Source organism: Entelurus aequoreus, linkage group LG01 (assembly GCF_033978785.1).
Source record: "Entelurus aequoreus isolate RoL-2023_Sb linkage group LG01, RoL_Eaeq_v1.1, whole genome shotgun sequence".
Classification (NCBI taxonomy): domain Eukaryota; kingdom Metazoa; phylum Chordata; class Actinopteri; order Syngnathiformes; family Syngnathidae; genus Entelurus; species Entelurus aequoreus.
In genome coordinates this window covers 52,003,494-52,028,932 of record NC_084731.1, presented here as the reverse complement: position 1 = coordinate 52,028,932, position 25,439 = coordinate 52,003,494, and positions in this window count along the sequence as shown.

Here is a 25,439-nt window from a genome sequence, read left to right as displayed (position 1 = left end):
CAACGGATCGATATAGCGTCCTCAATACTGAAGACGCCGCACCAATCCGCCTGTGGATCTCTCGATCCACTCTATCCTCACTCGTGAACAAGACTCCTAGGTACTTGAACTCCTCCACTTGGGGCAAGATCTCCTCCCCAACCTGGAGATGGCACTCGACCCTTTCCTGCGCGAGAACCATGGACTTGGACTTGGAGGTGCTGATTCTCATCCCTGTCGCTTCACACTCAAGGACCCTGCCGAGAGTATAGACCTGGTCTACCGTTCCACGACCAGGACGAAAACCACACTGTTCGTCCTGGATCCGAGTTTCCTCCTCTCCAGTACACATGAATAGACCTTACCGGGAAGGCTGAGGAGTGTGTTTCACGATAGTTGGAACACACCCTCCGGTTCCCCTTCTTAAAGAGAGGAACCACCACCCCGGTCTGCCAATCCAGAGGTACCGCCCCCAATGTTCACGCGATGTTGCAGAGTCTTGTCAACCAAGACAGCCCCACACTATCCAGAGCCTTAAGGAACTCATCCACCACCGGGGCCTTGCCACAGAGGAGCTTTTTAACTACCTAGGCAACCTAAGCCCCAGAAATAGGAGAGTCCACCACAGATTCCCCAGGCACTGCTTGGCCTGTCGCTATGCCCGCTGCCTCTGGAGTCCCATGAGCCAAAAGGACCCGATAGGCTCTTTCTTCAGCTTGACGGCATCCCTCACTGCTGGTGGCCACCAGCGAGTTCTAGGATTACCGCCACGACAGGCACCAAACACCTTGCGGCCACAGCTCCAATCAGCAGCCTCGACAAGAGAGGCACGGAACATGGTCCACTCAGACTCAATGTCCAGCACCTCCCTCGTGACATGTTCAAAGTTCTTCCTTATGTTTGAACATTGTGTTTGTTATGGACAATCCGTGACGAGCACAAAAGTCCAATAACAAAGCACCACTTGGGTTCAGATCCGGGTGGCCATTTTTCCCAATCACGACTCTCCAGGTTTCACTGTCCTTGCCAACATGAGCATTGAAGTCCCCCAACAGAACAAGGGAATCACCCGAGGGAGCACTCTCCAGTACTCCCTCAAGGGAATCCAAAAAGAGTGGGTACTCTGAGCTGCTGTTTGGTGCGTAAACACAAACAACAGTCAGGACCCGTCACCCAACCCGAAGGCGGAGGGAAGCTACCATCTCGTCTACTGGGTTAAAGTCCAACGTGCAGGCTTTGAGCAACAACAATTGCCACCCCAGCCTCTCATTGCTTGCAACGCCAGAGTGGAAGAGAGTCCAGCCCCTCTTGAGAGAACAGGTTCCAGAGCCCTTGCTGTGCGTCGAAGTGAGTCCAACTATATCTAGCCGGAACTTCTTCACCTGGCGCACCAGCTCAGGCTCTTTACCTCCCAGCGAGGTGACGTTCCACGTCCCAAGAGCGAGCTTATGTAGCCGATAATCGGACCGCCAAGTGCCCTGCCTTCGGCTGCCGCCCAGTTCACACTGCATCCGACCTCTATGACCTCAATGGGCCCATGAGTGGTGAGCCCATTGGAGGGTTGACCCACGTTGCCTCTTCGAGCTGAGCCCGGCAGGGCCCCATGGAGACAGGCCCGGCCACCAGTCGCTCGCCATCGTGCCCCACCTCTGCGCCTGGCTCCACAGGGGAGCCACGGTGACCTGCGCCTGGGCGAGAAAAAATCTAGGTCCTCGATTTGTACTTTTCATAAAGGTCTTTGAGCTGCTCTTTGTCTGATCCCTCACCTAGGACCTTTTCTCAGGGGATCCCGAGGCGTTCCCAGGCCAGCCGGGAGACATAGTGTTCCCAATGTGTCCTGGGTCTTCCCCGTGGCCTCCAGGATGACAGAACTTCACCTTCACCAGGGGTGTCAAACTCAAATACAGAGTGGGCCAAAGTTTAAAACTGAACAAAGCCGCGGGCCAAGGTTGAACAAATTAACCTTTTAATAGGGACCCAAACAAGTTTTGCATTGAATATTGAACAAGCAAGGCTTATATAACTTTATAGTGACATGCAAAATGGAGTTTCAAATAATAATAATAATAATTAAAAAATATCAATTGCATATCAAATATAATTTAATTAAAAATTGAATGCCTCTTTTCTATTTGCAGCCTTCTGAGGTAAATATCAACATTAACTTTTTCCACAGGCTAATAAATTTGAAAATAAAATAACAATGAATAAAACAACCATTCAGGACTTTAAACTGCTCAGTTTGCAACACACTGATCTAATTTGATGTGCCCAAGCCAGATACCTGGCATCTTTTTTTCGATGCTAGTTATTTAATGTCGGGGCTCAGGCTTTGAGCTGAGGCAACTTTCATTATCGGACAAGGTGTTCAACAGTCATATCTCGTACACCCGATTCTAACATCTTTCAGACCCAGTCACAAGATATGTGCAGCTTCAGCACGCATACACAAATGAATGCAGCGCATACTTCATCAACAGCGATACAGGTTACACTGAGGGTGCCAGTATAAAAAACTTTAACACTGTTAGAAATATACGCCACACTGTGAACCCACACCAAACAAAAATAAAAAACACTTTTCGGGAGAACATCCGCACCGTAACACAACATAAACACAAAAGAACAAATACCCAGAATCTTTTGCAGCACTAACTCTTTCGGGACGCTACAAAATACACCCCCGCTACCACACACACACACACACACACACCTTGTAGCGTCTCGGAAGATTTAGTGCTACAAAGGGTTCTGGGTATTTGTTGTGTTGTGTTTATGTTGTGTTACGGTGCGGATGTTCTCCCGAAATGTGTTTGTCATTCTTGTTTGGTGTGGATTCACAGTGTGGCGTATATTTCTAAAAGTGTTAAAGTTTTTTATTTGGCTACCGTCAGTGTAACCTGTATCGCTGTTGATGAAGTATGCGTTGCATTCAATTGTGTGTGGGTGCAGAAGCTGCACTGACATGAAACTGGGCCGGCACTCGTTTGACTAGCTGAAAAAAAAAAAAAAAAAAAAAATCGGGAGGAGTGCTGGAGTCACTCCCGGGAGGGTTGGCAAGTATTAAAAGTAGCGGTGAATGTGGTGTTACCGCGGCACTGCCGCAATGTATAATCGACGGTCCAGCTTTAGTGTTAATTTGATATTGCCTCAAGGGCCAAGTCAAATTACACGTTGGGCCAAATTTGGCCCACGGGCCAGAGTTTGACACCCATGACCTTCACTGTAAAAAATTACTGTAAAAATAAAAAATTAAATTACAGTTATATACTCCATCCATCCATCCACTTTCTACCGCTTATTCCCTTCGGGGTCGCTGGAGCCTATCTCAGCTACAATCGGGCGGAAGGCGGGGTACACCCTGGACTAGTCGCCACCTCATCGCAGGGCCAACACAGATAGACAGACAACATTCACACTCACATTCACACACTAGGGCCAATTTAGTGTTGCCAATCAACCTATCATGTTCTTCTTAAATGCAGTTAAGTACTGTAAATTTTGTTGCATTTTTCAAAAAATATCGACCAGCAGTAAGTTACTGTAAAACCTACAGTGTAATTCAGTATTTTTCAGACTTGTTTCTTGCGTCCGCCCACAATTCGTCCAACCGAGCTTCATTTCACCTGGCCGACCCTGCTAAATCCATCCTACTGCATCGTGTGTTTTTGATAACAAGGTAAGAGTCACTTGTACCTTGATGTGTCATTTTCTGTTTGAATTACTTTATATATATATTTATAAAGTCCGAAATGACATAGCGTCACAGTCAGCATCACAGACACTATCGTTGACCACGCGCATGTACCGCCGCATGCTAGCTAGCTAAGTTTTCTTCTTTTTTGTCATAGTCATCATAAAAGATGATAACTTGCAACATATGTGCTACGACTTGCAGCAATGTATTTGCGTATGTTAGACACATGCGAAGTCATAGTTGTATGCCTAATGCATCGTTTAAGTGTGCTTTCCCTAAATGCACAAGAGTTTTTTCCAACTTCTTAGCCTTCAAAACTCACAGCCGTCGTCATAAATATGGCAAGAGTAGGACTGATATGTATAGCGCAGAAGGTTTACCTTGTAATATTGTCTCATGTAGCGCGAAGTGCGCTGATATACGGGCCTTTCTCCTGCATTTGAAAAGTCATATTACCGAAGGTAGGACAGTTACGTGCCCCTTCAGTCAATGTGAAAAAAGATTTACAGTTAAGTCTACTTTCACATCGCACGTGTCAAGGAAGCACTACGGCTATACTGAACAAAGTTTGACTTGATCAACAGCAAATCCAAGCAGCTCTTGTGTTATTAACACTGATGATGACTATTGTGATATGCAACTTGAGAATTCAGGATATTCCTGTTATGAAGACATGGAGGTCTACTTGCATTAAAAAAATGTTCATAGCACTGAAAAAAGGTTGAGAACCACTGCCTTAGGACAGTGGTTCTCAACCTTTTTTCAGTGATGTACCCCTGTGAACATTTTTTAAATTCAAGTACCCCCTAATCAGAGCAAAGCATTTTTGGTTGAAAAAAAGAGATAAAGAAGTAAAATACAGCACTATGTCATCAGTTTCTGATTTATTGAATTGTATAACAGTGCAAAATATTGCTCATTTGTTGTGGTCTTTCTTGAACTATTTGGAAAAAAAGATATAAAAATAACTAAAAACTTGTTGAAAAATAACCAAGTGATTCAATTATAAATAAAAATTTTTACACATAGAAGTAATCAACTTAAAGTGCCCTCTTTGGGGATTGCAATAGCGATCCATCTGGATTCATGAACTTCATTCTCAACATTTCTTCACAAAAAAAGAAATCTTTAACATCAATATTTATGGAACATGTCCACTACGCTTTAACCAAGCCTCCATTGTTTTCTACATGGATAGTTGATTGACAGTTGGTGCCGTGTGGCACCGCCAGGTAGGGTCAAACCATCATGGCATGGGGGAAACTCTGGCTTTATGGTAATGAATGGAATAGCCTACTTGATTAGTTGTTCAGTTTATGAACTTACATTCATATTTTGTCGAAGTATTATTCAATAAATATATTTATGAAGGATTTTTGAATTGTTGCTATTTTTAGAATATTTAAAAAAAATCTCACGTACCCCTTGGCATACCTTCAAGTACCCCCAGGAGTACGCGTACCCCCATTTGAGAACCACTGCCTTAGGAGACTAGATGTAAACAGAGTAAAGAGAGAGCGAGTGAGGTGGCCATTCCAAATACTTTTAAAATGCTACCCATATTGGATACTGTTTAGGAACATAAACTGCATTTCTTGACTGTACCAGTTGCTGGATGATCAGCATGGAAGGTGATGTCATCTGCAAAGGCGTCCAACCTAGCTTAATCTCAGGGCTTGCTGCCCTTCTTGCCACCTACTTTGTGTTCAACTTGGAATACCAAGAGGAAGGTCCTCGGACATTGGAATTTGTTCAAAGGTAAATCCTCTTGATACTGTTAAAATACTGTTAGGATATTTTATTTTATATTTCTCACCTCTGTTCAGGAATTTGACTTGTCATTTCCCCAATTTTGTGCCTTAAATCAATGACTCTTCTGTTCCTTTGTGGACCTTCTTATTAGGGACTGAAGCACCAGTTTGACTCTAGGATACAGAGAAGGTAGGTAATGTGCAGGTAAAGATATGTTGACTGCGTCAAAGAAGGAAGCACCTGTTTGACCCCAGGATGCAGAAAAAGTAGGTAATTTGCAGGTAAAGATATGTTGACTGGATGATGGCAGGAAGCACCAGCTTGACCCGAGAATGCAGAGCAAGTAGGTAATGTGCGGGTGAAGATATGTTGAATGGGTAAAGGCAGGAAGCACCAGTGTGACCCCACTATGCAGGGAAGGTAGGTAATGTGCGGGTGAAGGTATGTTGAATGGGTGAAAGAAGGAAGCGCAGGTGTGGTCGAGGCCATGCAGACAAGGTAGGTATGTGCAGGTGAAGATATGTTGTATGGTGAAAGAAAGAAGCACCAGTGTGACCCAAGGATGCAGGGAAGGTAGGTAATGTGCAGGTAAAGATATGTTGAATGGGTAAAGGCAAGAAGCACCAGTGTGACCCCAGGATGCAGAGAAGATAGGTAATGAGCAGGTAACGATATGTTAAATGGGTGAAAGCAGGAAACATCAGCGTAAATACACGGTCCCGTAGATGGAGAGAAAACATAAATAGAGAGAGGGATTGGGGAGGCTTTAGCATTGTCTTCCTCTCTGAATTTGTCTTAATGGGTTTTAGAGCATTCACTCATCTACAGCTGTGGTTATGGTATAGGCTCACATATATCCTAAAATTGATATTAATATTTGTGCAGTGCATATTCCTAAATAACAATGTGAGGGGGGTTCTGTATCGACTGCAAGTAATCTTCAATCACAACAGAATATCTATTATGCTTTCTCTCTTTTTTAGGCGATTCATTGGCGTTCACCCTGAGAGGGGAACAAAGGCTAGCCAGGGAAAGGTGGTGTCCAAGAAGACCGGGAAGCTGGTCCAGAAAAAGGCAGCAACTGTAAATCCTCACGTAGCCACCCTTATAAAACATCTCACAGACTTTGAGTGGGGCTTTATGTAGCCGACAACTAAACACTGGACTCGTGTTCAGTGTTTTGTCTCCAGTTAGAAATTAAGTGGACATGTTATAAATGTTAAAATGCTTTACTGAAAATAAGAATAATGCACTAAATGTACATTGAATGTATTTGATGCACTTTAAAATAATTGGTTAATAAAAACATAATCTTGCAAGGCCATTTCTCCAGTCATTTTTATGCCAGCAGATTGCAGGGGTTTTGATTTTGAAAAATTAAAAGTTCAACTCATTAACTTCTAGTGGCATTATACTGTAAAGCTCAGTCTATAGTGCTTACAATTATTTTACTGTAATTAACTGTTAATGGATATTACAGTAGATACACTAAAATAACAGTGTAATGCCGCTAAACAGATGACAGTATTATGCTGTGAAGCGTATATTTGATACAGCACAGTACTGTGATACTTTTTAGAGTAATAAACTGTAGTGATAAATCACAGTATGTGTGCTGTAGAAAAACAGTTTTATACTGGAACCATTAGCTGCCAGTAGGTTACTGTAATTAAACGGTGAAAATTCTTACAGTAAGGGAGAGACCCGCCACCCAGGGGAGAAAACTCATTTCGGCCGCTTGTACCCGTGATCTTGTCCTTCCGGTCATAACCCAAAGCTCATGACCATAGGTGAGGATGGGAAAGTAGATTGACCGGTAAATTGAGAGCTTTTCCTTCTGGCGCAGCTCCTTCTTACCACAACGAATCGATATAGCGTCCTCATTACTGAAGACGCCGCACCGATCAGCCTGTGCATCTCACGATCCACTCTTCCCTCACTCATGAACAAGACTCCAGGTACTTGAACTCATCCACTTGGGGCAAGATCTCCTGCCCAACCTCGAGATGGCACTCCACCCTTTCCCGGGCGAGAACCTTGGACTTGGAGGTGCTGATTCTCATCCCAGTCGCTTCACACTCGGCTGCGAACCAATCCAATGAGAGCTGAAGATCCTGGCCAGTTAAAGCCATAAGGACCACATCATCTGCAAAAAGGAGAGACCTAATCCTGCAGCCACCAAACCGGATCCCCTCAACGCCATGACTGCGCCTAGAAATTCTGTCCATAAAATGTATGAACACATTTGGTGACAAAGGGCAGCCAACACGAGGGTTGGACTCCGTTCCAACCCTCACTGGAAAGGGATCCGACTTACTGCTGGCAATGCGGACCAAGCTCTGACACTGATCATACAGGGAGCGACCCGCCACAATCAGACATGCCGATACCCCATACTCTCTGAGCACTCCCCACAGGACTTCCCGGGGTGGCCACGGTCGAATGTCTTCTCCAAGTCCACAAAGCACATGTAGACTGGTTGGACAAACTCCCATGCACACTGAAGGACCCTGCCGAGAGTATAGATCTGGTCTACCGTTCCACGACCAGGACGAAAACCACACTGTTCGTCCTGGATCCGAGGTTCCTCCTCTCCAGTACACATGAATAGACCTTACCGGGAAGGCTGAGGAGTGTCATCTACGATAGTTGGAACACACTCTCCGGTTCCCCTTCTTAAAGAGAGGAACCACCACCCCGGTCTGCCAATCCAGAGGTACCGCCCCTGATGTCCACGCGATGTTGCAGAGTCTTGTCAACTAAAACATCCCCACAGAATCCAGAGCCTTAAGGAGCTCATCCACCCCCGGGGCCTTGCCACCGAGGAGCTTTTTAACTACCTTGGCAACCTCAGCCCCAGAAATAGGAGAGCCCACCACAGATTCCCCAGGCACTGCTTGGCCTGTCGGTATGCCCGCTGCCTCTGGAGTCCCATGAGCCAAAAGGACCAGATAAGCTCTTTCTTTAGCTTGACGGCATCCCACCAGCGGGTTCTAGGATTACCGCCACGACAGGCACCAAACACCTTGCGGCCACAGCTCCAATCAGCTGGCTTGACAAGAGAGGCACGGAACATGATCCATTCAGACTCAATGTCCAGCACCTCCTTTGTGACATGTTCAAAGTTCCTCCGGAGGTAGAAAAAGAAACTCTCTCTGACAGGAGACTCTGCTAGGCATTCCCAAAAGACTCTCACAATGCGTTTGGGCCTGCCAGGTCTGTCCGGGATCCTACCCCACCATCGGAGCCAGCTCACCAGGTGGTGATCGGTAGAAAGCTCGCCCCTCTCTTCACCCGAGTGTCCAAAACATGAGGCCGCAAATCCCATGACACAACTACAAAGTCAATAATGGAACTGTGGCCGAGGGTGTCCTGGTGTCAAGTGCACATATGGACACCCTTATGTTTGAACATTGTGTTTGTTATGGACAATCCGTGACGAGCACAAAAGTCCAATAACAAAGCACCACTTGGGTTCAGATCCGGGTGGCCATTTTTCCCAATCACGACTCTCCAGATTTCAAAGTCGTTGCCAACATGAGCGTTGAAGACCCCCAGCAGAACAAAGAAATCACCCGAGGGAGCACTCTCAAGGGAATCCAAAAAGAGTGGGTACTCTGAGCTGCTGTTTGGTGCGTAAACACCAACAACAGTCAGGACCCGTCACCCAACCCGAAAGCGGAGGGAAGCTACCATCTCGTCTTCTGGGTTAAGTCCAACGTGCAGGCTTTGAGCTGGGGGGCAACAAGAATTGCCAACCCAGCCTCTCATTACTTGCAACGCCAGAGTGGAAGAGAGTCCAACCCCTCTTGAGAGAACAGGTTCCAGAGCCCTTGCTGTGCGTCGAAGTGAGTCCAGCTTTATCTAGCCGGGAACTTCTCCACCTCGCGAGGTGACGTTCCACGTCCCAAGAGCGAGCTTATGTAGCCGATAATCGGACCGCCAAGTGCCCTGCCTTCGGCTTCCGCCCAGCTAACACTGCACCCGACCTCTATGACCCAGCCCATGAGTGGTGAGCCTATTGCAGGGGGGACCCACGTTGCCTCTTCGAGCTGGGCCCCATGGGCACCAGTCGCTCGCCATCGTGCCCCACCTCTGGGCCTGGCTCCACAGGGGAGCCACGGTGACCCGCGTCCGGGCGAGAAAATATCTAGGTCCTCGATTTGTACTTTTCATAAAGGTCTTTGAGCTGCTCTTTGTCTGATTCCTCACCTAGGACCTGTTTGTCTTGGGGGACCCTACCAGGGGGCATAGAAGCCCCCGGACAACATAGCTCCTAGGATCAGTGGGACACGCAAACCACAAAGGTGGCGGCTCAGAAAGCAGGTTATATAAACATAACTCCAAAACCAAACATGCAAGATGTCTAAACATGCCTGTAATATTGTATCAATGTGAGTTTTACTAGAATCGGTTGTTTTTTTAAGGCTTGCAAACACAAAAATTTTTTTTTACTCAATATGACAGTAAGTTCTTAAAATGATGAGATAATGTGAAAAAAGCAATACAAATGTATTCCAACATGATTCCTAAACCAAACATGCAAAATGTCTAAAAATGCCTGTAATATTGAATCCATGTGAGTTTTACTAGAATCATTTGTTTTTGTAAGGTTTGCAAATACAAAAATTGAGTTTTATGACGGACACAAGTTAGTTTTTTTACTCATTATAACAGTATGGATGTCATACTATATATTAAAGTTATATAAACATAACTCCAAAACCAAACGTGCATTATGTCCAAAATTGCCTGTAATATTGTATAGATGTGAGTTTTACTAGAATCAGGTTTGCAAATACAAAAATTGGGTTTTATGACAGTATACTGTCACACTCAATATGACAGTATAACTGTCATACTAAATCCATCCATTTCCTTCCGCTTATCCGAGGTCGGGTTGCGGTGGCAGCAGCCTAAGCAGAGAGCCCAGACTTCCCTCTCCCCAGCCACTTCGTCCAGCTCTTCTCGGGGGATCCCCAGGCGTTCCCAGGCCATAGTCTTTCCAATGTATCCTAGGTCTTCCCCATGGCCTCCTGCCGTTCGGACCTAGGGAGGCGTTCGGGTGGCATCCTGAGCAGATGCCCGAACCACCTCATCTGGCTCCTCTCAATGTGGAGGAGCAGCGGCTTTACACTGAGTTCCTCCCAGATGACAGAGCTTCTTACCCTATCTCTAAGGGAGAGACCTACCACCCGGCGGAGGAAACTCATTCCGGCCGCTTGTACCCGTGACCTTGTCTTTTCGGTCATAACCCAAAGCTCATGACCATAGGTGAGGATGGGAACGTTGATCGACCGGTAAATTGAAAGCTTTTCCTTCTGGCTCAGCTCCTTCTTCACCACAACGGATCGATATAGCGTCCTCATTACTGAAGACGCAGCACCGATCCGCCTGTAGATCTCACAATCCACTCTATCCTCACTCGTGAATAAGACTCCTAGGTACTTGAACTCCTTCACTTGGGGCAAGATCTCTTTCCCAACCTCGAGATGGCACTCCACCCTTTCCCGGGCGAGAAACCATGGACTCGGACTTGGAGGTGCTGATTCTCATCCCAGTCGCTTCACTGCGAACCGATCCAATGAAAGCTGAAGATCTTGGCCAGTTGAAGCCATCAGGACCACATCATCTGCAAAAAGCAGAGACCTAATCCTGCAGCCACCAAACCAGGCGCAGTCATGGCGTTGAGGGGATCCTCAAAGCCATGACTGCGCCTAGATATTCTGTCCATTAAAGTTATGAACAGAATCGGTGACAAAGGGCAGCCTTGGCGGAGTCCAACCCTCACTGGAAAGGGGTCCGACATACTGCCGGCAATGCGGACCAAGCTCTGACACTGATCATACAGGGAGACACCCGCCACAATCAGACATGCCGATACTCCATACTCTCTGAGCACTCCCCACAGGATTTCCCGGGGGCCAAGGTCGAATGTCTTCTCCAAGTCCACAAAACTTATGTAGAGTGGTTGGGCAAACTCCCATGCACACTCAAGGACCCTGCCGAGAGTATAGAGCTGGTCTACCGTTCCACGACCAGGACGAAAACCACACTGTTCGTCCTGGATCCGAGGTTCCTCCTCTCCATTACACATGAATAGACCTTACCGGGAAGGCTGAGGAGTGTGATCTACGATAGTTGGAACACACCCTCCGGTTCCCCTTCTTAAAGAGAGGAACCACCACCCCGGTCTGCCAATCCAGAGGTACCGCCCCCGATGTAGACGCAATGTTGCAGAGTCTTGTCAACCAAGACTGCCCCACAGCATCCAGAGCCTTAAGGAACTCCGGACGGAGGAGCTTTTTTAACTACCTTGGCAACCTCAGCCCCAGAAATAGGAGAGCCCACCACAGACTTCCCAGGCACTGTTTCCTCATAGGAAGACGTGTTGGTGGGACTGAGGAGGTCTCGCTTGGCCTGTCGGTATGCCCACTGCCTCTGGAGTCCCATGAGCCAAAAGGACCCGGTGGCTCTTTCTTCAGCTCGACAGCATCCCTCACTGCTGGTGGATTACCGCCACGACAGGCACCAAACACCTTGCGGCCACAGCTTCAATCAGCTGGCTCAACAAGAGAGGAACGGAACATGGTCCACTCAGACTCAATGTCCAGCACCTCCCTCGTGACATGTTCAAAGTTCTTCCGGACATGTTCAAAGTTCTTCAGGAGACTCTGCTAGGTGTTCCCAGCAGACCCTTACAATGCGTTTGGGCCTGCCAGGTCTGACCGGCATCCTCCCCTACCATCGGAGCCAGCTCACCACCAGGTGGTGGTTGGTATAAAGCTCTGCCCCTCTCTTCACCGAGTGTCCAAAACATGAGGCCGCAAATCCCATGACACAACTACAAAGTCAATCATGCGGCCGAGGGTGTCCTTGTGCCAAGTGCACATATGGACACCCTTATGTTTGAACATTGTGTTTGTTATGGACAATCCGTGACAAGCACAAAAGTCCAATAACAAAGCACCACTTGGGTTCAGATCCGGGTGGCCATTTTTCCCAATCACGACTCTCCAGGTTTCACTGTCGTTGCCAACATAGCGTTGAAGTCCACCAGCAGAACAAGGGAATCACCCGAGGGAGCACTCTCCAGTACTCCCTCAAGGGAATCCAAAAATAGCTGGTACTCTGAGCTGCTGTTTGGTGTGTAAACACAAACAACAGTCAGGACCCGTCACCCAACCCGAAGGCTGAAGGAAGCTACCATCTCGTCTATTGGGTTTAAAGTCCAACGTGCAGGCTTTGAGCCAGGGGGCAACAAGAATTGCCACCCCAGCCTCTCATTAGTTGCAACGCCAGTGTGGAATCTCTTCCACTCTGGCGTTGCAACTAATGAAAGTTCAGCTCAGTCCAGCCCCTCTGAGAGAACAGGTTCCAGAGCCCTTGCTGTGAGTCCAACTATATCTAGCCGGGAACGTCTCCACCTCAAGCACCAGCTCAGGCTCCTTCCCTCCCAGCGAGGTGACGTTCCATGTCCCAAGAGCGAGCTTATGTAGCCGATAATCGGACCACCAAGTGCCCTGCCTTCGTCTGCCGCCCAGCTCACACTGCACCCTCTATGACCCAGCCCATGAGTGGTGAGCCCTGGAGGGGGGATCCATGTTGCCTCTTCGAGCTGAGCACGGCTGGGCCCCATGGGGACAGGCCCGTCAATCGCCATCGTGCCACACCTCTGGGCCTGGCTCCACAGGGGAGCCACGGTGACCTGCGTCCGGGCGAGAAAAAAATCTAGGTCCTCAATTGTACTTTTAATAAAGGTCTTTGAGCTGCTCTTTGTCTGATCCCTCACCTAGGACCTGTTTGTCTTGGGAGACCATAGAAGCCCCCGGACAACATAGTTCCTGGATCAGTGGGACACGCAAACCACAAAGGTGGCGGCTCAGAAAGCAGGTTATATAAATATAACTCCAAAACCAAACATGCAATATGTCTAAACATGCCTGTAATATTGTATCAATGTGAGTTTTCCTAGAATCGGTTGTTTTTGTAAGGTTTGCAAATACAAAAAATAGGTTTTACTCACAATGACAAAATCACACTCAATATGACAGTTATTTAAACATAACTCATAAACCACACAAAAAAATGGCTAATAATGCCTGAAATAATGAATCATTGGGAGTTTTACTGAGTTTTACATTTTGCAAACACAAAAAGTAGTTTTTTACTTGACTGTAATGTTCTTAGAACCCTGAGATAATGGGGAATAAGCAATAAAAATGTATTTAAACCTAACTCCTAAACAACAAATGCAAAATGGCTAATAATGCATGTAACGTTGTTAGTTTAAAAAAAATGATCTTTTGTAAAGATATCAAAGACACAAGCTAGTTTTTTTTATTCAATATGACAGTAAAACAGTCATACTAAATATGAAAGTTATATAATCATAACTCCGAAACCAAACATGTGTCATGTCTAAAAATGCCTGTAATAATGTATTAATGTGAGTTTGTAAGGTTTGCAAAAACAAAAAGTAGTTTTTTCCTCAATATGAAAGTAAGGATTTTAGAATCCTGAGATAATGCGAAAAAAGCAATAAAAATGTATTTAAACATAATTCCTAAACAACCCATGCAAAATGGGTAATAATGCCTGGAGACATGTATCTTTGTTAGTTTTACTAGAAAAATGATCTTTTGTAAAGTTTGCAAAGACACAAGCTAGTTTTTTTTATTCAATATGACAGTATAACAGTCATACTAAATATAAAAGTTATATAAACATAACTCCAAAACCAAACATGTGTCATGTCTAAAAATGTCTGTAATAATGTATTTATGTGAGTTTGTAAGGTTTGCAAAAACAAAAAGTAGTTTTTTCCTCAATATGAAAGTAATGATCTTAGAATCCTGAGATAATGCGAAAAAAGCAATAAAAATGTATTTAAACATATTTCCTAAACACCCCATGCAAAATGGGTAATAATGCCTGGAGACATGTATCTTTGTTAGTTTTACTAGAAAAATGATCTTTTGTAAAGTTTGCAAAGACACAAGCTAGTTTTTTTTATTCAATATGACAGTATAACAGTCATACTAAATAAAAAAGTTATATAAACATAACTCCAAAACCAAACATGTGTCGTGTCTAAAAATGTCTGTAATAATGTATTTATGTGAGTTTGTAAGGTTTGCAAAAACAAAAAGTAGTTTTTTCCTCAATATGAAAGTAATGATCTTAGAATCCTGAGATAATGCGAAAAAAGCAATAGAAATGTATTTAAACATATTTCCTAAACACCCCATGCAAAATGGGTAATAATGCCTGGAGACATGTATCTTTGTTAGTTTTACTAGGAAATGTATATTTTGTAAAGTTTGCAAAGACACAAGGTAGTTGTTTTTATTCAATAAGACAGTATAACAGTCATATTAAATATAAAAGTTATATAAACATAACTCCAAAACCAAACATGTGTCATGTCTAAAAATGCCTGTAATAATGTATTTATGTGAGTTTGTAAGGTTTGCAAAAACAAAAAGTAGTTTTTTACTCAATATGAAAGTAAAGTTCTTAAAACCTGAGATAATGCGAAAAAAGCAATAAAAATGTATTTAAACATAATTCCTAAACAACCCATGCAAAATGGGTAATAATGCCTGGAGACATGTATCTTTGTTAGTTTTACTAGAAAAATGATATTTTGTAAAGTTTGCAAAGACACAAGCTAGTTTTTTTTTATTCAATATGACAGTATAACAGTCATACTAAATAAAAAAGTTATATAAACATAACTCCAAAACCAAACATGTGTCGTGTCTAAAAATGTCTGTAATAATGTATTTATGTGAGTTTGTAAGGTTTGCAAAAACAAAAAGTAGTTTTTTCCTCAATATGAAAGTAATGATCTTAGAATCCTGAGATAATGCGAAAAAAGCAATAGAAATGTATTTAAACATATTTCCTAAACACCCCATGCAAAATGGGTAATAATGCCTGGAGACATGTATCTTTGTTAGTTTTACTAGGAAATGTATATTTTGTAAAGTTTGCAAAGACACAAGGTAGTTGTTTTTATTCAATAAGACAGTATAACAGTCATATTAAATATAAAAGTTATATAAACATAACTCCAAAACCAAACATGTGTCATGTCTAAAAATGTCTGTAATAATGTATTTATGTGAGTTTGTAAGGTTTGCAAAAACAAAAAGTAGTTTTTTACTCAATATGAAAGTAATGATCTTAGAATCCTGAAATAATGCTAAAAAAGCAATAAAAATGTATTTAAACATATTTCCTAAACAACCCTTGCAAAATGGGTAATAATGCCTGGAGACATGTATCTTTGTTAGTTTTACTAGAAAAATGATCTTTTGTAAAGTTTGCAAAGACACAAGCTAGTTTTTTTTATTCAATATGACAGTATAACAGTCATACTAAATATAATAGTTATATAAACATAACTCCAAAACCAAACATGTGTCATGTCTAAAAAATGTCTGTAATAATGTATTTATGTGAGTTTGTAAGGTTTGCAAAAACAAAAAGTAGTTTTTTACTCAATATGAAAGTAATGATCTTAGAATCCTGAGATAATGCTAAAAAAGCAATAAAAATGTATTTAAACATATTTCCTAAACAACCCTTGCAAAATGGGTAATATTGCCTGGAGACATGTATCTTTGTTAGTTTTACTAGAAAAATGATCTTTTGTAAAGTTTGCAAAGACACAAGCTAGTTTTTTTTATTCAATATGACAGTATAACAGTCATACTAAATATAAAAGTTATATAAACATAACTCCAAAACCAAACATGTGTCATGTCTAAAAATGTCTGTAATAATGTATTTATGTGAGTTTGTAAGGTTTGCAAAAACAAAAAGTAGTTTTTTCCTCAATATGAAAGTAATGATCTTAGAATCCTGAGATAATGCGAACAAAGCAATACAAATGTATTCAAACACAACTTTTAAACCAAACATGTAAATTGTCTAAAAATGCCTGTAATATTGAATCTATGTACGTTTTACTAGAATCAATTGTTTTTGTAAGGTTTGCAAATACAAAAATTAGGTTTTACACATAATGACATTATAACTTTAACACTCAATATGAAAGTTATTTAATTATAACTCCTAAATACACATGAAACATGTCTAATAGCGTGAAAAAAAGTATCTTTGTGAGTGTTGCTAGAAACATTTTCTTTTGTAAGGTTTGCAAAGACACAAGTTAGTTTTTTTAACTCACTATGACAGTATAACGCCACACTCAATATGACAGTTACATAACTCCTAAACTACACCTGAAAAATGGCTAATAATGCCTGAAATAATGCATCTTTGGGAGTTTTACTGGAAACATATGCTTTTTTTAAGGCTTGCAAACACAAAAATTATTTTTTTACTCAATATGACAGTAATGTTCTAAAAATCCTGAGATAATGTGAAAAAAGCAATACAAATGTATTACAACATAATTCCTAAACCAAACATGCAAAATGTCTGAAAATGCCTGTAATATTGAATCCATGTGAGTTTTATTTGAATCAGTTGTATGGTTTGCTAATACAAAAATTGGGTTTTATGACAAACACAAGTTCGTTTTTTTACTCAATATAACAGTTTAGCTGTCATACTATATATGAAAGTTATATAAACATAACTCCAAAACCAAAACCAAACATGCATTATGTCCAAAACTGCCTGTAATATTGTATATATGTGAGTTTTACCAGAATCAGGGTTGCAAATACAAAAATTGGGTTTTATGACAGTATACTGTCACACTCAATATGACAGTTATTTAAACATAACTCAAACAACACATGCAAAATAGCTAATAATGCCTGGAGCATGTATCTTAGTTAGTTTTACTAGAAAAATGGTATTTTGTAAGGTTTGCAAAGACACAAGTTAGTTGTTTTTTTTATTCAATATGACGGTATAACTGTCTTACTAAATATGAAAGTTAGATAAACATTACTCTAAAACCAAACATGCATTGTGTCTAAAAATGCCTGTAATATTGTATCTGTGTGAGTTTAACTAGATTTAGTTGTTTTTGTAAGGTTTGCAAATACAAAATAAGGGTTTTACTCACTATGACAGTTTACTGTCACACTCAATCTGACAGTTATTTATTTAAACATAACTCCTAAACCACACATGCAAAATGGCTAATAATGCCTGGAGATATGTATCTTTGTGAGTTTTACTAGAAACATTATATTGTGTAAGGTTTAGTTAGTTTTTGTACTCAATCTGACAGTATAACTGTCATTCTAAATCCATCCATTTTCTTCCGGGGGCAGCAGCCTGAGCAGAAAATCCCAGACTTCCCTCTCCCCAGCCACTTCGTCCAGCTCTTCTCGGGGTATTCCGAGGCGTTCCCAGGCCAGCCGGGGACATAGTCTTTCCAATGTGTCCTAGGTCTTCCCCGTGGCCTCCTGCCACACCTCCCTAGAGGCGTTCGGGTGGCATCCTGAGCAGATGCCCGAACCACCTCATGCCTCCTCTCAATGTGGAGGAGCAGCGGCTTTACTTTGAGTTCCTCCCGGATGACAGAGCTTCTCACCCTGTCTCTAAGGGAGAGACCAACCACCCGGCAGAGGAAACGCATTTCGGCCGCTTGTCCTTTCGGTCATAACCCAAAGCTGGGAACGTAGATCGACGGTAAATTGAGAGCTTTTCCTTCTGGCTCAGCTCCTTCTTCACCACAACGGATCGATATAGCGTCCTCAATACTGCAGACGCCGCACCAATCCGCCTGTGGATCTCTCGATCCACTCTATCCTCACTCGTGAACAAGACTCCTAGGTACTTGAACTCCTCCACTTGGGGCAAGATCTCCTCCCCAACCTGGAGATGGCACTCGACCCTTTCCTGCGCGAGAACCATGGACTTGGACTTGGAGGTGCTGATTCTCATCCCAGTCGCTTCACACTCAAGGACCCTGCCGAGAGTATAGACCTGGTCTACCGTTCCACGACCAGGACGAAAACCACACTGTTCGTCCTGGATCCGAGTTTCCTCCTCTCCAGTACACATGAATAGACCTTACCGGGAAGGCTGAGGAGTGTGTTTCACGATAGTTGGAACACACCCTCCGGTTCCCCTTCTTAAAGAGAGGAACCACCACCCCGGTCTGCCAATCCAGAGGTACCGCCCCCAATGTTCACGCGATGTTGCAGAGTCTTGTCAACCAAGACAGCCCCACAGTATCCAGAGCCTTAAGGAACTCATCCACCACCGGGGCCTTGCCACAGAGGAGCTTTTTAACTACCTAGGCAACATAAGCCCCAGAAATAGGAGAGTCCACCACAGATTCCCCAGGCACTGCTTGGCCTGTCGCTATGCCCGCTGCCTCTGGAGTCCCATGAGCCAAAAAGACCCGATAGGCTCTTTCTTCAGCTTGACGGCATCCCTCACTGCTGGTGGCCACCAGCGAGTTCTAGGATTACCGCCACGACAGGCACCAAACACCTTGCGGCCACAGCTCCAATCAGCAGCCTCGACAAGAGAGGCACGGAACATGGTCCACTCAGACTCAATGTCCAGCACCTCCCTCGTGACATGTTCAAAGTTCTTCCTTATGTTTGAACATTGTGTTTGTTATGGACAATCCGTGACGAGCACAAAAGTCCAATAACAAAGCACCACTTGGGTTCAGATCCGGGTGGCCATTTTTCCCAATCACGACTCTCCAGGTTTCACTGTCCTTGCCAACATGAGCATTGAAGTCCCCCAACAGAACAAGGGAATCACCCGAGGGAGCACTCTCCAGTACTCCCTCAAGGGAATCCAAAAAGAGTGGGTACTCTGAGCTGCTGTTTGGTGCGTAAACACAAACAACAGTCAGGACCCGTCACCCAACCCGAAGGCGGAGGGAAGCTACCATCTCGTCTACTGGGTTAAAGTCCAACGTGCAGGCTTTGAGCAACAACAATTGCCACCCCAGCCTCTCATTGCTTGCAACGCCAGAGTGGAAGAGAGTCCAGCCCCTCTTGAGAGAACAGGTTCCAGAGCCCTTGCTGTGCGTCGAAGTGAGTCCAACTATATCTAGCCGGAACTTCTTCACCTGGCGCACCAGCTCAGGCTCTTTACCTCCCAGCGAGGTGACGTTCCACGTCCCAAGAGCGAGCTTATGTAGCCGATAATCGGACCGCCAAGTGCCCTGCCTTCGGCTGCCGCCCAGTTCACACTGCATCCGACCTCTATGACCTCAATGGGCCCATGAGTGGTGAGCCCATTGGAGGGTTGACCCACGTTGCCTCTTCGAGCTGAGCCCGGCAGGGCCCCATGGAGACAGGCCCGGCCACCAGTCGCTCGCCATCGTGCCCCACCTCTGCGCCTGGCTCCACAGGGGAGCCACGGTGACCTGCGCCTGGGCGAGAAAAAATCTAGGTCCTCGATTTGTACTTTTCATAAAGGTCTTTGAGCTGCTCTTTGTCTGATCCCTCACCTAGGACCTTTTCTCAGGGGATCCCGAGGCGTTCCCAGGCCAGCCGGGAGACATAGTGTTCCCAATGTGTCCTGGGTCTTCCCGTGGCCTCCAGGATGACAGAGCTTCACCTTCACCAGGGGTGTCAAACTCAAACACAGAGTGGGCCAAAGTTTAAAACTGAACAAAGCCGCGGGCCAAGGTTGAACAAATTAACCTTTTAATAGGGACCCAAACAAGTTTTGCATTGAATATTGAACAAGCAAGGCTTATATAACTTTATAGTGACATGCAAAATGGAGTTTCAAATAATAATAATAATAATTAAAAAATATCAATTGCATATCAAATATAATTTAATTAAAAATTGAATGCCTCTTTTCTATTTGCAGCCTTCTGAGGTAAATATCAACATTAACTTTTTCCACAGGCTAATAAATTTGAAAATAAAATAACAATGAATAAAACAACCATTCAGGACTTTAAACTGCTCAGTTTGCAACACACTGATCTAATTTGATGTGCCCAAGCCAGATACCTGGCATCTTTTTTTCGATGCTAGTTATTTAATGTCGGGGCTCAGGCTTTGAGCTGAGGCAACTTTCATTATCGGACAAGGTGTTCAACAGTCATATCTCGTACACCCGATTCTAACATCTTTCAGACCCAGTCACAAGATATGTGCAGCTTCAGCACGCATACACAAATGAATGCAGCGCATACTTCATCAACAGCGATACAGGTTACACTGAGGGTGCCAGTATAAAAAACTTTAACACTGTTAGAAATATACGCCACACTGTGAACCCACACCAAACAAAAATAAAAAACACTTTTCGGGAGAACATCCGCACCGTAACACAACATAAACACAAAAGAACAAATACCCAGAATCTTTTGCAGCACTAACTCTTTCGGGACGCTACAAAATACACCCCCGCTACCACACACACACACACACACACCTTGTAGCGTCTCGGAAGATTTAGTGCTACAAAGGGTTCTGGGTATTTGTTGTGTTGTGTTTATGTTGTGTTACGGTGCGGATGTTCTCCCGAAATGTGTTTGTCATTCTTGTTTGGTGTGGATTCACAGTGTGGCGTATATCTCTAAAAGTGTTAAAGTTTTTTATTTGGCTACCGTCAGTGTAACCTGTATCGCTGTTGATGAAGTATGCGTTGCATTCAATTGTGTGTGGGTGCAGAAGCTGCACTGACATGAAACTGGGCCGGCACTCGTTTGACTAGCTGAAAAAAAAAAAAAAAAAAAAAAATCGGGAGGAGTGCTGGAGTCACACTGGAGGGTTGGCAAGTATTAAAAGTAGCGGTGAATGTGGTGTTACCGCGGCACTGCCGCAATGTATAATCGACGGTCCAGCTTTAGTGTTAATTTGATATTGCCTCAAGGGCCAAGTCAAATTACACGTTGGGCCAAATTTGGCCCACGGGCCAGAGTTTGACACCCATGACCTTCACTGTAAAAAATTACTGTAAAAATAAAAAATTAAATTACAGTTATATACTCCATCCATCCATCCACTTTCTACCGCTTATTCCCTTCGGGGTCGCTGGAGCCTATCTCAGCTACAATCGGGCGGAAGGCGGGGTACACCCTGGACTAGTCGCCACCTCATCGCAGGGCCAACACAGATAGACAGACAACATTCACACTCACATTCACACACTAGGGCCAATTTAGTGTTGCCAATCAACCTATCATGTTCTTCTTAAATGCAGTTAAGTACTGTAAATTTTGTTCCATTTTTCAAAAAATATCGACCAGCAGTAAGTTACTGTAAAACCTACAGTGTAATTCAGTATTTTTCAGACTTGTTTCTTGCGTCCGCCCACAATTCGTCCAACCGAGCTTCATTTCACCTGGCCGACCCTGCTAAATCCATCCTACTGCATCGTGTGTTTTTGATAACAAGGTAAGAGTCACTTGTACCTTGATGTGTCATTTTCTGTTTGAATTACTTTATATATATATTTATAAAGTCCGAAATGACATAGCGTCACAGTCAGCATCACAGACACTATCGTTGACCACGCGCATGTACCGCCGCATGCTAGCTAGCTAAGTTTTCTTCTTTTTTGTCATAGTCATCATAAAAGATGATAACTTGCAACATATGTGCTACGACTTGCAGCAATGTATTTGCGTATGTTAGACACATGCGAAGTCATAGTTGTATGCCTAATGCATCGTTTAAGTGTGCTTTCCCTAAATGCACAAGAGTTTTTTCCAACTTCTTAGCCTTCAAAACTCACAGCCGTCGTCATAAATATGGCAAGAGTAGGACTGATATGTATAGCGCAGAAGGTTTACCTTGTAATATTGTCTCATGTAGCGCGAAGTGCGCTGATATACGGGCCTTTCTCCTGCATTTGAAAAGTCATATTACCGAAGGTAGGACAGTTACGTGCCCCTTCAGTCAATGTGAAAAAAGATTTACAGTTAAGTCTACTTTCACATCGCACGTGTCAAGGAAGCACTACGGCTATACTGAACAAAGTTTGACTTGATCAACAGCAAATCCAAGCAGCTCTTGTGTTATTAACACTGATGATGACTATTGTGATATGCAACTTGAGAATTCAGGGTATTCCTGTTATGAAGACATGGAGGTCTACTTGCATTAAAAAAATGTTCATAGCACTGAAAAAAGGTTGAGAACCACTGCCTTAGGACAGTGGTTCTCAACCTTTTTTCAGTGATGTACCCCTGTGAACATTTTTTAAATTCAAGTACCCCCTAATCAGAGCAAAGCATTTTTGGTTGAAAAAAAGAGATAAAGAAGTAAAATACAGCACTATGTCATCAGTTTCTGATTTATTGAATTGTATAACAGTGCAAAATATTGCTCATTTGTTGTGGTCTTTCTTGAACTATTTGGAAAAAAAGATATAAAAATAACTAAAAACTTGTTGAAAAATAACCAAGTGATTCAATTATAAATAAACATTTTTACACATAGAAGTAATCAACTTAAAGTGCCCTCTTTGGGGATTGCAATAGCGATCCATCTGGATTCATGAACTTCATTCTCAACATTTCTTCACAAAAAAAGAAATCTTTAACATCAATATTTATGGAACATGTCCACTACGCTTTAACCAAGCCTCCATTGTTTTCTACATGGATAGTTGATTGACAGTTGGTGCCGTGTGGCACCGCCAGGTAGGGTCAAACCATCATGGCATGGGGGAAACTCTGGCTTTATGGTAATGAATGGAATAGCCTACTTGATTAGTTGTTCAGTTTATGAACTTACATTCATATTTTGTCGAAGTATTATTCAATAAATATATTTATGAAGGATTTTTGAATTGTTGCTATTTTTAGAATATTTAAAAAAAATCTCACGTACCCCTTGGCATACCTTCAAGTACCCCCAGGAGTATGCGTACCCCCATTTGAGAACCACTGCCTTAGGAGACTAGATGTAAACAGAGTAAAGAGAGAGCGAGTGAGGTGGCCATTCCAAATACTTTTAAAATGCTACCCATATTGGATACTGTTTAGGAACATAAACTGCATTTCTTGACTGTACCAGTTGCTGGATGATCAGCATGGAAGGTGATGTCATCTGCAAAGGCGTCCAACCTGGCTTAATCTCAGGGCTTGCTGCCCTTCTTGCCACCTACTTTGTGTTCAACTTGGAATACCAAGAGGAAGGTCCTCGGACATTGGAATTTGTTCAAAGGTAAATCCTCTTGATACTGTTAAAATACTGTTAGGATATTTTATTTTATATTTCTCACCTCTGTTCAGGAATTTGACTTGTCATTTCCCCAATTTTGTGCCTTAAATCAATGACTCTTCTGTTCCTTTGTGGACCTTCTTATTAGGGACTGAAGCACCAGTTTGACTCTAGGATACAGAGAAGGTAGGTAATGTGCAGGTAAAGATATGTTGACTGCGTCAAAGAAGGAAGCACCTGTTTGACCCCAGGATGCAGAAAAAGTAGGTAATTTGCAGGTAAAGATATGTTGACTGGATGATGGCAGGAAGCACCAGCTTGACCCGAGAATGCAGAGCAAGTAGGTAATGTGCGGGTGAAGATATGTTGAATGGGTAAAGGCAGGAAGCACCAGTGTGACCCCACTATGCAGGGAAGGTAGGTAATGTGCGGGTGAAGGTATGTTGAATGGGTGAAAGAAGGAAGCGCAGGTGTGGTCGAGGCCATGCAGACAAGGTAGGTATGTGCAGGTGAAGATATGTTGTATGGTGAAAGAAAGAAGCACCAGTGTGACCCAATGATGCAGGGAAGGTAGGTAATGTGCAGGTAAAGATATGTTGAATGGGTAAAGGCAAGAAGCACCAGTGTGACCCCAGGATGCAGAGAAGATAGGTAATGAGCAGGTAACGATATGTTAAATGGGTGAAAGCAGGAAACATCAGCGTAAATACACGGTCCCGTAGATGGAGAGAAAACATAAATAGAGAGAAGGATTGGGGAGGCTTTAGCATTGTCTTCCTCTCTGAATTTGTCTTAATGGGTTTTAGAGCATTCACTCATCTACAGCTGTGGTTATGGTATAGGCTCACATATATCCTAAAATTGATATTAATATTTGTGCAGTGCATATTCCTAAATAACAATGTGAGGGGGGTTCTGTATCGACTGCAAGTAATCTTCAATCACAACAGAATATCTATTATGCTTTCTCTCTTTTTTAGGCGATTCATTGGCGTTCACCCTGAGAGGGGAACAAAGGCTAGCCAGGGAAAGGTGGTGTCCAAGAAGACCGGGAAGCTGGTCCAGAAAAAGGCAGCAACTGTAAATCCTCACGTAGCCACCCTTATAAAACATCTCACAGACTTTGAGTGGGGCTTTATGTAGCCGACAACTAAACACTGGACTCGTGTTCAGTGTTTTGTCTCCAGTTAGAAATTAAGTGGACATGTTATAAATGTTAAAATGCTTTACTGAAAATAAGAATAATGCACTAAATGTACATTGAATGTATTTGATGCACTTTAAAATAATTGGTTAATAAAAACATAATCTTGCAAGGCCATTTCTCCAGTCATTTTTATGCCAGCAGATTGCAGGGGTTTTGATTTTGAAAAATTAAAAGTTCAACTCATTAACTTCTAGTGGCATTATACTGTAAAGCTCAGTCTATAGTGCTTACAATTATTTTACTGTAATTAACTGTTAATGGATATTACAGTAGATACACTAAAATAACAGTGTAATGCCGCTAAACAGATGACAGTATTATGCTGTGAAGCGTATATTTGATACAGCACAGTACTGTGATACTTTTTAGAGTAATAAACTGTAGTGATAAATCACAGTATGTGTGCTGTAGAAAAACAGTTTTATACTGGAACCATTAGCTGCCAGTAGGTTACTGTAATTAAACGGTGAAAATTCTTACAGTAAGGGAGAGACCCGCCACCCAGGGGAGAAAACTCATTTCGGCCGCTTGTACCCGTGATCTTGTCCTTCCGGTCATAACCCAAAGCTCATGACCATAGGTGAGGATGGGAAAGTAGATTGACCGGTAAATTGAGAGCTTTTCCTTCTGGCGCAGCTCCTTCTTACCACAACGAATCGATATAGCGTCCTCATTACTGAAGACGCCGCACCGATCAGCCTGTGCATCT